The following is a 12,527-nucleotide window of genomic DNA, read 5'->3' as shown; positions in this document are numbered from 1 at the left end:
CACTGAAACCAAGTCCCTGAGCCTGAGTGAAGAATGCACAAGCCTGCTTTGGGAGCAGGCAGCAGATGCATTTCTGCTTCAACATAAATCTATTGTGGCACAGCTCAGTGAGGAGAGGGGAAGTACTTTTTTATGGAGCTCTCTTGTACAGCCTGCTCCGTATGGAGCCATGTCATGAAATTTACAGTGCACGTAGCTGGTTCTTGGGCAGAAAACCAGCAGTATTTCACGATACATTAGCTACCTTATTTAAAATAGTGTCTTTAATTGTTTCCTTTGTACAAGTCCTGGGGTATTGGGAAAGGGAATGTATCCTCTGTTTCCAGTACACAGTTTGGTGTTCAGTGTAAGGCAATAATGAAACTGACTTCATGTATGTCAGCTTCTGGATCTAAGCATTATCTAATTGCCATTAGCAGAGACAAGATAGCTGAAAGAGCTTTTTGGGTCTCTTAGAATGTATCTTCTTACTTTTTGGCATCAAGTTACATTATTTGCTTTTGGATGGAGAGGGATGAATTTTGAGAGAATAAGTGGTGTGAAAGAAAAGTGGAGGAGAGGAGGGAGATTTTAGCAGGGCAGGAGAAGAATAAGATGAATGAAACTGATTTTAAGACAGTAGGAGATAAGGGACCAGAGGAAATAATGGATCTAGGCAGATTTCGGGAAGGACACTGATTCTTACTTTGGTTTGATTTTATTACTTGGAGCTGAGTTCATGTAAAGGTTTTATTTCATGGGCTGCTGATAGAGGGCTGAGAAGAGGCTGAGTGTCTTCTGAGGAGCTTTCTAGTTGCACATCCTGTGCCACTTCTCATCTGTTTTTTTACATGGGGTTTAAAGTTTGAATCTCTTGTGGCACTCTCCTTGGATACTTGCAAACAGTGTTCTCAAGAGACTTGCAAGGCTGCTTTATGGCTTTTTTGGCCATAGAAACATCACTTAAAATGATATGGTTGAAAGGGAAAAGGCATTACCTGTGCAATACAAGTTTAGCATTCCAAAAGAGAAAGTAAAAAGGGAAATGGAAAGCTTTAATGGCATTTCAGATTGAAATGTTCATTGTAACGTTCAAAATCCTCCTTATTAGCATTTGCCTTCCTTTCTTTTGTCTTTTTTGACCCTGCATGCAATAGAAGGAATGAGGGGTAAGTGTATTTTTTCTCTGTTGGTCCTTCTGCTTTTCAAATTATCGCTAACTTTCAAGAGATTGAAACCTCAGAGAAGTCCTTCAGAACTGTAAATTCTCTGATTCCCTGGCAGTAAGGACACAGGAGGAAGAGAGTCCCAACTTGTCAGGATCACCTGAACAGCTGAAGTGCTTTTCAGGGTGTCAGGTAAGAGGTAGAGGCAGAGTTTCGAAACCTGCCTATGAACAATAGAAAACAGTACTTAAATGTGTTTTGGCAGACTATCATGTTACGTGCTTTCCCCAGGAGAGCACTGGCACTAGGTCTTCAGGTGTATGGCAAGATTTCAGCCTGTGTCTCCTGATACCAGTACAGCTTTTTTGCAGGAATGTAACACAGGCCTTGTGGAGAACAGGTCTTAAAGAGAAGGGAGGCTTCATGCACAAAACTAGGGGAGCGTGAAGCAAACATAACCATTATTAATTCATTGGCACGTGTTTCTACCCTGCTTGGAGGTATGCAGCAGAAGAAAACAGAGAACAATTGTTTGGCAAGGGACATGTACATCCACTCAATGGATGCACACAATGCACCATTGTGCACTATGAACTGGAAGGCTCTCAGCCCAGGCATGGGGTGTTCTGAGCAGTGTGGGCATCCTGTTGTGTGTTTGGATGAGGAAAGGATGCAGGTTTGTCTCTTCAGGAGATGCTGTGCCAGATCCTGCTCTCCAGAAGAGCTTTGTCTGTCCTTCTATCACTGCAATAGTCCTGATATCAGGACCAGAGACAGTCACCCCCTTGCTTATCTGAAAGCAGACAGAGCTGGAGAGCTTTCTGTTAGAACTTACAAACTTACTTGGCCTTCTGCATTGGCTTAATTGAGTGATACTTCCCAACCTTCATGTGCCTTGCTTCCATGACAAGACTGTAATACGGTCTTATGAGAGACCCTTCATCTAATGTGATGTTTTACAGGCAGTGATCTTGTGCTTGCATGGGATTAATTTGAATGAAGCTTGTCAAAAAGTCTTTGAATAAAGGTGATCTTATAACTGGTGGAGTAGGATGCCTGTTTCTGTCACTAGAGTCAGCTGCAAGCCTCCTCTCTCTACAGCCTTGAATGAGTGAAATGTTGTTAAATGTTGCCATGGGGGACAGAAAGGGTCAAGGACTTGTGCCTCAATAGATGCATGTTGGGTGGGTGCATGCTGGGTGCTGCCAGGCCCCTGGATGCACTGTGCAAGAGGTGGAGCTGGAGAGAGAGGTGTAATTCGTCTCTGGAGCCTGGTCCCACAGGAGATGGTTGTTGGGATGGGGCAGGGGCAGCCTGGGCACAGGGAACCAAACAGCTGTCTCTGCAAACACGGAGGTGATTTCAAACCTTGTTAGCTTGAAAGACTTTCTGGTGCCAGAGACCTCAGACACCTTCCTGAGGGAGCTCCAGGTGGCCTAGCCAAGAGGAGAAATTTCTTGTGCCCACTGAGCTTGTTCAGCTCCTATGAGTTCTCCAGATGGTGTTTTGTGTTACTGTGAATGCTTTTGTGCACCCATTTCCTTCCTTTACCATTATGTCATGTGATTTCTGCTTTTGAAGGTGCCACCCCTTTTGCTCACCATCACTTTCAGGCCTGCATCTGGATGGGGTGGTCTTCTCCCTCTACACATGCTGTTTGTGGTCCCATAGAGATGCTGAGTGTAACTTCAGGAAAATAGGGCCTACTTGTTTTACCAATGCAGTCAAGAAGGTTTAAGCTGAAATTCTGCATTAAACAAATGAACTGAAATTAAACTTTTGGCTTTCATCTCCCATTATACCACTCCTAATAGTAACCCTGAACAGTGACACCTTTGAAAGGATCTATTCTGGCCAGTTAATGGTGGGAATGATGGCCATTGCTTAAACAGCTTGACTTGCAGCGCAGCTCTTGGTACCTCCTGCAAGGAGGACCCAGGGAACTACAGGCCTGTCAGCCTGACCTCAGTGCCTGGCAAGGTTATGGAGCAGAACAGCCTCAGTGCAATCACGCAGCACCTACAGGATGGACAAGGGATCAGACCCAGCCAGCACGGGTTTAGGAAGGACAGGTCCTGTCTGACCAACTCAGTCTCCTTTTATGATCAGGTGACCCACCTGGTGGATGAGGGGAAGGCTGTGGATGTGTCTATCTGGACTTCAGCAAAGCCTTTGACACCGTCTCCCACAGCACGCTCCTGGAAAAGCTGCAGCCACGGCTTGGACAGGGGCACTCTGTGCTGGGTTAGGAACTGGCTGGAGGGCCGGGCCCAGAGAGTGGTGGGGAACGGGGCTGCATCCAGTTGGGATCCGGTCACTAGTGGTGTCCCCCAGGGATCAGTGTTGGGCCCAGTTCTGTTTAATGTATTTACTGATGGTCTGGATGAGAGGACTGAGTCCACCATCAGCAAATTTGCAGGTTACACCACGTTGGGGGAGCGTGTTGATCAGCTGGAAGGCAGGAGGGCTCTGTAGAGGGACCTGGATAGGCTGGAGAGTTGGGCTGATTCCAACGGGATGAGGTTCAACAAAGCCAAGTGCCAGGTCCTGCACTTTGGCCACAACAACCCCCTGCAGTGCTACAGGCTGGGACAGAGTGGCTGGAGAGCAGCCAGGCAGAAAGGGACCTGGGAGTTTGGATTGACAGGAAGCTGAACATGAGCCAGAGTGTGCCCAGGTGGCCAAGAAGGCCAATGGATCCTGGCCTGGATCAGGAACAGTGTGGCCAACAGGTCCAGGGAAGCGATTCTTGCCCTGTACTCAGTGCTGGTGAGGCCACACCTGGAGTGCTGTGTCCAGTTCTGGGCCCCTCAGTTCAGGAAGGACATTGAGGGGCTGGAGCAGGTCCAGAGAAGAGCAACGAGGCTGGTGAAGGGACTGGAGCACAAGTCCTATGAGGGGAGGCTGAGGGAGCTGGGGCTGTTTAGCCTGGAGAAGAGGAGACTCAGGGGAGACCTCATCACTCTCTATAACTCCCTGACAGGAGGTTGTAGCCAGGTGGGGGTTGGACTCTTCTCCCCAGCAACTGTCAGTAAGACGAGAGGGCACGGCCTTAAGTTGTGCCTGGGGAGGTTTAGGTTAGATATTAGGAAAAAATTTTTTACAGAAGGAGTAATCAGACATGGGGGGCTGGCCAGGAAGGTGGTGGTCCCTGAAGGTTTTTAAGATGAGACTGGATGTGGCACTTAGTGCCATGATCTGATAACCACGGTGGGGTTGGATCAAGGGTTGGACTTGATGATCTTGGAGGTCTTTTCCAATCCGTTGATTCTATGGTTCTCTGATTCTGTATGAAACAGATTGTTCTGAAGTAGCTATACATGATCCAGCTTTGGATGTTAAGAATTGACATTCTGACAGTAAGTACTACAACTGAAAATTGATTAAAATGGAGATACTGGGTGCCTTTCTAAATGGGCTAGTAGAGCCAGGATGAGTGGGTGAATAGCCCTGCCACACTCCGGACATAGCAGACTTACTGCACATGAAATTACAATTATTATGTGATTACTCTTTGAGCTCTCTGAGTCTGTCTTCTATCCAAATCAGAGCCAGCTGTAGCTCTGTTGTCATTGCTAGGCTTATATCAAATCTGTCTGGGAAATGCCACTGATAGAGATTCATGCCATTCTCTCTTCCACTCCTGTGGCTGATAGAAAGTTTTACTGCTGCCTAATTGAGAACTTCTTCGATGGAGTTAAAACACATGTCATTTGACTCTTTTGTCTCCACTAGACTTTGAAAGCAGATGATTTATATCCTCCTTGTAGCAACTTTTTCTTTGTTTGAAGCCTACTGTCATGGCTTCCCTCCTTCATCTCCACACCAAAGTTTTTGGTATTTCTTAGCAGGTCACACACCTTTGATCACTGGTCCGTACAACTCTACACTGAATTCTCCTCTAACTGTCTGGCACCTTCCTCTAGAGCAGTCCCCAGACTTGACGTTTTTTGTCTGGTATTCATGTTGCTACTGATGGGAAAGTACAGCATCATCCTCTCTGCACACTTGTTCTGTATCATTTCAGTCCTGGAAATACAGACAACTCACACCACAATTTACTATTTCAGCATGAAGGCAGTTTGCCTCACTCCTTGCCTGTATTTTCAGAACAGAGAATATGCCTAGAAGGGAAGAAAATACACACAGAACATCCAGGTTGGAAAGTTATGAGATTGTTCAGCCTTTCCCCTTGCATAAAGTCACTGGAAAATTGTCTCCAACACTGAGCCCATTGTTGAATCAGGTGGATGGATCTTGTCTCCAAAAGAGTCAGGCATGCTGAGCCCTTGGTTTCATTTGGCATATGGGAGCCATATGCATATGGTGGCTGATTATCCTGCACTGTGCAGGGAATTAGAAAATGAGTGACCTTCCTGGCAGTCAGCAGCAGAATGCATGAAGGTCCTGGCTCCCAAGTCTTCTGTTGTCATTATAGCTGAAGATGTGCATGTCTGTTCACAGGGGAATAAGGCAAGGTCTGCATCATAGGTACTTCTCCTTTGCTGGAGTGACACCGTCACGCTGCCTGGCTGTGGTTCCCTGATGAGCTGACTGGGGACCTCATTGCTGCCAAACACACTCCAGTTCCCTCTCGTTCCAGATGTGATGTGACCCCCCTACATTTGTGCTCTGTTTAACTCACATCAGATACTTTCTATGATCTGATTCTGCTCAAGTGCCTTACGTTGGTTTTTGGTTGGGTTTTGAGATTGGTTGTTGTTAGGGTTGTTTGTTCGTTTGTTTGTTTGTGTTTTCTTAATTCCCATGCTCCCCCTGAGTTAAATTTTGGCTCTGAGCAAGACAAAGCATGGATGGGACTGAAGGTACCAGACCACAAGTAGTGCAAGAGTGTGTGCTGGAGAGATCAGCTCCTAGCAGTGGTGTAGAGCCGCACCCAAGAAGTAGTATTTGTAGGAAATAAGGTTCCATCAATCTTCTGTCAGGCCTTCCCCAGGATATAAGGAAAATAACTTCCTGGTCTGTTCCTGGCACTACCAGGGATATAAAAAATACTAAGGATTTCAAAGATGGTAGAAGGCAGAATAAAGTACTGCCAAAGTTTTGAGTTTTTGGACTATTAGGTCTGACCTTGCTGCTGTGACTCTTTTACAGAGTACTGTGCACCAGTGTAGAAGGTGCTCTCAGTTCAGTCTAGATTAGGCTACCATATGTCTGGGTTTCCTCAAATATATTTCATTTTTTCATTTCAAGATAAGTTAATCCAGAATTCACAAATGTCATGCATGGTGCAGGCAAATCCATAATCCTAGGGTAAGTGGGATGCGATAGGACAAACGGGAACATGCTGGCCTGCGGTGAAGCACATGTTCAGTCAGTTGGACTTGCATATGCCTGTTTGTTTCTGTCTGACATTTCCTAGAGAGTAGTAAATATGCCGCAGCATGGCTCTCCCAATACTGCTCCTGAGTGCTGCAGACTTCCCTAGACTTCACAACCCTTATAGGAGCTCACTCCTTTGGCAAGAGCTGAGACCTTTGCACTCATGTTTCGCAGATGAGTCACGAAAAGCTAACTCTTCATAAACGGCCTCGTAAAAGAGTGAGAGGTAAAGCAGAGCAAAGTCCCTTCAGTGCTACTGCATCATATTTCCGAAGGCAAGTGGTGGAACTGGCTTCTCCATCTTTAACTGCCTGCTCTTTAAAGGTCATACAAGCGTTTCAACATTCATGTCTGGTAAGCATGAAAGAGCTGAGTAGGCTGTGCTTGAGTATATCTAAGTACCCCACTGGTTTTCCAGGCACCTTTTCAGATGCCAGAAAGATTTCCACCTTTTTTGAGCAGTGGCCTGAGAACTGCTACAGCTTTGCTTTTTTGTCTTAAAATTTCAGATCCAACTGCTGAGCCAAGGACAATATGTTTGTCTTAAAAACAAAAAAAAAAAAAAAAAGAAAAAAGAGAAATGAAGTGTGGCAAATGAATACAAGTGGAGACAAGACTTTGTCCAGGCAGAACTAACTTGTGATTTTATTACCTCATATATGTACAGATTCTGAGTCCGAGCTATCAAGCCAGGCCAGATGTTTCTTATCCTTCTGCCTCCAGCTCTAGGGAGGATTTTGCAGCTAGCAAAATGTGGCCCATGGAGTCAGCTCTGATGATGCTGTGGCCCCTCACTGCCCCCTTCCCCCAGCAGTGAGAGACCCTGTTTCTGAACATTGGGCTGATAGGCAAGGACAGGGCATGGAAAGGGTAAGATGAACATGGAAATGTGTCAGTGTGGCATGGCTTTGATGAGCTAATTTGATGTGAAATTAGCTGAAGTGGAGTGTGGGGGTGATCTGGGAGCCTGAAGGCCCTTGTGGAGGAGGCAGTCTGCTGCAGGACTCACTCAGGATGGGAGACGCTTCAAGGTGGCCTTAGCTCCAAGAGTGAACGGTGGGAAATGCTGCAGGTGGCCTGCTCACTGCCAGGAAACTGGTTTGTATCTGTTAGGAAGCTCATTGAGTCACTGACGATTTCAGAGTGGAGAATAAAAGAACTGTGACCAGTTATCGCCGCCTGGTACAGAAATGCAGCAGATAACATTATGTTGTTCTTCCGAAACAGGCACTCAGACCTACTCAGGCACAGCCCTGTAGAGAAGCTCAGTCCAGCTTTTCCCACCTTCTCTGTCTGGGCTGCTGCTTGGCTCTTCCTGTGTCTCACTGCAGCTGTGTTTGGAAATGGCATCCTTCACTTTTGCATTGTAGACCTGCCATGGCACTTCAGGCCACACTGGAGCTTCTTCTGGGAGCAGGAGATATATCAGAAACCGGTATCTCCTTGCTCTCATAACTTGAGGAGACCACAGAGCATTCAGAGCTGCCTTCTCTGACACCTGTGTAAGGAGACAAGCTGCTTTTTTTCCAGCTGCACCAGCACAGGTTCTCTGAGCACTGAATGGGAGATGCTGTCAAAACCATTCTTCCCCCTCTTGCCTGGCCATAAGCATTTCTTGCCCAGCTCTGCAAAAAGCTGTTTGTGGTGCTCTCTGCTCTCCTTGTTGAGAGGAAGGAGCAGAGATGCTTCTCTTCTGTCTGGTCAGTTCTCCTCCTCCATCTTCATCCCTGGAGTGTGGACAATGGCACTCAGTCAGATTGTTTCTCCCAGGTACACATATGGCATCTCATCTACCACCATGAAGAGCAGAGGATAGTCGAGATTGCTGCAGTACCAGATAAGGAATGAATAAACCAACCTCTTCCTTAGAGGAAGGTAGAGGGCAGAGGAGGAAAAGAAGCGAGTGGAAAACCTACTTTAACAAAAAACGAGGAAGAGACTTGTAGCTGTAGACTTGAGGCCCCCTCTGTCCTACTCTGCAAGCACAGGAGCTGAGCAAAGAGGCTGGGCCAGGACTGCTGATGGAAGAGGGCTGCCAGTGGCCTGTGACTGGTTACTACCTGTCCTGACAGCAGTAGAAGAGGAGATTTGGGCAAGCTAAATGAAGGCAGACTGCATTGGGGCCCTGCTTGGGGGATAGATGTTTCTGTAGTCCTTTTAGTACCTATACATTCGCCCATGCATTTTGTACAGGACCTGTATTTATACATTTGATGTGTTGAAGCTCTGATGGAGAACTTCTAGGTATGGTGACCTCTTTCCTTTGCAAGGATATTCTTGTAGACACCACAGCTTGCCCTGTCTAATAGTTGAGATCTGTGAGAGCCCTGGCCACACTGGTTTTGTTAAGAGCTGGCTGGAAATTTGTCTCTTGCTAAGGAACCACATCTTGTCTGCTGCGTGGTGGGCAGTGCACACAGGGGCTTATTTTACCCAGTGAAGATGTGAGGTTTTTCAGTGGTAAATGGTAAGGTTTCAGTATGGTTTGGTGGCACAGTGCCCTTGATTTTCTCCAGTTCAGCTTCTTGTTCAGAGCAGGACTATTATGAGTAGTCATAATAGTCTGATCAAGGAGGATGTGGCTTTGTCTAACCAAGTCATGAAAGGAATTTCAGGGAGGGAGACTTATGACCATTTTAACAACCTCTAAGGTAGGACACTCCTCCACACTCCTTCCAAACAAGATTTTCCTATGTCTGTATGCCTACTTTATTTGGGATCAGCATCTCCCACTGTACCAGAAGCTGATGCTGCACCTGCTCAGGCTCTTTTTCACCATATTTTTTGCAAGACCATATTATTTTCACCATATTTATCCTCTTTTATTAAGGAGCTCTTTGTTGTGTCTGCAATAGCATCAAGGGGATGAAGTTCAATAAAGCCAAGTGCCGGGTCCTGCACTTTGGCCACAACAACCCCCTGCAGCGCTACAGGCTGGGCACAGAGTGGCTGGAAAGCAGCCAGGCAGAAAGGGACCTGGGGGTACTAATTGACAGGAAGCTCAACATGAGCCAACAGTGTGCCCAGTGGCCAAGAAGGCCAATGGGATCTTGTCCTGTATCAAAAATAGCGTGGCCAGCAGGAGCAGGGAAGTGATCCTTCCCCTGTACTCTGCGTTGGTGAGGCCACACCTTGAGTATTGTGTTCAGTTCTGGGCCCCTCAGTTCAGAAAGGATATTGAGGTGCTGGAGCGGGTCCAGAGAAGAGCAACAAGGCTGGTGAAGGGACTGGAGCATAAGTCCTATGGGGAGAGGCTGAGGGAGCTGGGGTTGTTTAGCCTGGAGAAGAGGAGGCTCAGAGGTGACCTCATCACCGTCTATAACTACCTGAAGGGAAGTTCTAGCCAGGTGGGGGTTGGTCTCTTCTCTCAGGCACTCCGCAATAGGACAAGGGGGCACGGGCTTAAGCTCCGCCAGGGGAAATTTAAGTTGGATAGCAGGAGAAAATTCTTTACAGAGAGAGTAATCAGGCATTGGAATGGGCTGCCCAGAGAGGTGGTGGATTCACCATCCCTGGAGATTTTTAAACGCAGATTGGACTTGGCACTGAGTGCCATGATCTAGTAAATGGACTGGATTTGGACCAAGGGTTGGACTCGATGATCTCGGAGGTCTTTTCCAACCCAATCGATTCTATGATTCTATGATTCTATGAAATTAATATTTATTGATCTTTTGAGTTTATTGATTTTTTTCATTAAAAATAGTGTTAAATTTTAAGTTTCTTTGTGACATATTCTGCCACTATTACTCAGACTGAAAAGGGCCTCTGTTTTTTACAAGAGTAAAAAATGGACTTGGAGCTGTTCCTTCAAAGGTACCTACTTCTCTCCACTGCATATGTGAGTGTGGTGTCCTGCCTTTGAATCTCTGGATTGCACCTAAGATAGGTGGCTAAATCTGTACAAATGTATCTAGTATGGTGAGTCGTTATCTATTATAAAAATATTTTTCAATTATTCTGAAAAAATTACAGTAACTGAGTTTCAAGCATACATGCCTTTACCAAAGGTTTATTTCACTGCTGGATTAATATCTGTGCTGCTTATTGAATTAAGTAACCTTTCCTCAGTAGGGATGAATATAGTTGAGAAGCTTTTGACTGAGATCAAAGATTTAAACAGAGGTTTTGACAAAGTGCGCAGCAAATAAACAAGAGAATGAAGTGGCCAGCAGAGGAAAGCCCAGGGCTTTGGAAACTGAAGCTGATAAATTAAAACTATCTCCAGTGGGTGACACTCCTATACATGGGTGTATATATTCTAGATTTAGGGCTAGAATTTCAGTTGCTGGAAATTATGGAATAAAAAGGAAGGAAATAAGCAGCATATGATTCAGGAGGAACTTATTGAGTCTCCACTTATTAAATAAATTTATGATAGAAGTAATATATAAAAAGCAAAGAAATAACATCTCAAAATTTTTTCTCCCCAAGAAAGTGGGTAAATCCAGCAGGACACACATAGATATGGCATTTATCAGGGATGCCTACATTTCTCTTTGGTTTTAATAGCTGCTGGTGCTCCCAGGGCAGGGATTAAGGTGTGCAGGTAATGTGATTGTGAAGAGCTTGGTAAAAAGGTGCGATGATCACAAATTGTTATCCAACCATGGCTAAGTTATTCCATTGTGAATAATCAAACTGCTATTTCACTTCCTTGTGGAACGCTGTCCTGTGCTGTGGCACCATCTAAAATCAAGTGTCCATTTTATATGTTCTGCTCATACTACATAAAAAATTGGCTTTGCTTAAAAACAGAATTCATCTATGTTTTTCCTCCATTTCTGCCATTTATGAAAGCAAGAGGAGCATGTCAGAATCTTTTTTCCTAATGAACAACATACAAAACATATAATATTTGGTCATTGAGCTGCATAGTGCAGAAGTTAGTGACAATAGTGTGATGATAACTGCCTCAGATATCCAGTTGCAGCATTAGCACTAGACAGATACCTTATCCTTAAGTCTCCTTCCATAGGATTCTAGACTGTTAGGAATATTTTGGCATTGTCCATAGGGCAAAAAAAGGATAGATTTTGGTGTAAAAAGAAAAACACTGCTTCATAATAACACCAACTTGCACCTACCTGATAGATAGCAAATGTTCCTTTGTCCATGTAAGCACTGTAGGCAGAGGCAGAAATTATGTTTGGAAGTCTCTTTTTCAATTGAAAGCATTATGACAGTAAAATGCCATTAAGATATGCTTTTAGAAAAAACAATTTAATTATTCTTAACAGATAAATTTATATGAAATCTGTTATACAAAATAATTTACCCATACATTACATTGATTAATGCCATAGAAAAATCTTTCCCATGAGGTTTATAATAAAAAAATCAAGTTACAGAGTGAACATAGTGTATATCATGGTATATTTGGTTAGAATCCAGTTTTGTGAATGATAAAAATGCTACCTTTCAACTTTTTTTGTGTCATGAATACTGGAATAGAAATAACTGATTTGTTTTAATTTCTCTTTAGTTGTATTAGTGCAGTGTCATGTTGTAATACGTACTCACTTGATTAAACAAACCCACCTTATCCTGTACTCTGAGGAACTCTCAATCATAAAGCAGGCGACGCTGGCACTGGGATTTCACCAGAACATTAAATGTTCAGTTATTCAAATATAAAGAATGTGTCAGGAGCAGCAAGGCTTTGAAATTTGTTGTTTAACAAGTAAATATCTTTGCCAGACATATATTGCCTAGCATAGAGGGCAGCACACCATGCTTGGTGCTTGGCACCAAATTGAATTGCATAACAAAAATAATTCAGACCATTCTGGACTGTGAAAAGTCAACAGAGCAGTGGTAGCCTCCCTGCTGTAGCCTGGTTAGAGGAGGTTATTACAATCTGGAATAGTACTTAGCTATTGGGTGCGGGTATAATCCTACGCCGGCTGCCTGAAGCTAGCTAGGCACCATGCTGAAACAGGGCTGCCACACTCTTACCCCTCCAGTTTCAGAAGGGGTCCTCTTTTCTTCTCTAGATAACAGAAATATTGGCTTTATTATATTTGCATTTAAACCACT

This window comes from Pipra filicauda, unplaced genomic scaffold (assembly GCF_003945595.2).
Source record: "Pipra filicauda isolate LSUMZ 115617 unplaced genomic scaffold, ASM394559v2 scaffold11_size5308982_pilon, whole genome shotgun sequence".
NCBI lineage: Eukaryota > Metazoa > Chordata > Aves > Passeriformes > Pipridae > Pipra > Pipra filicauda.
The sequence above is the reverse complement of the archived record's forward strand: the minus strand, read 5'-3'. Positions refer to the sequence as shown.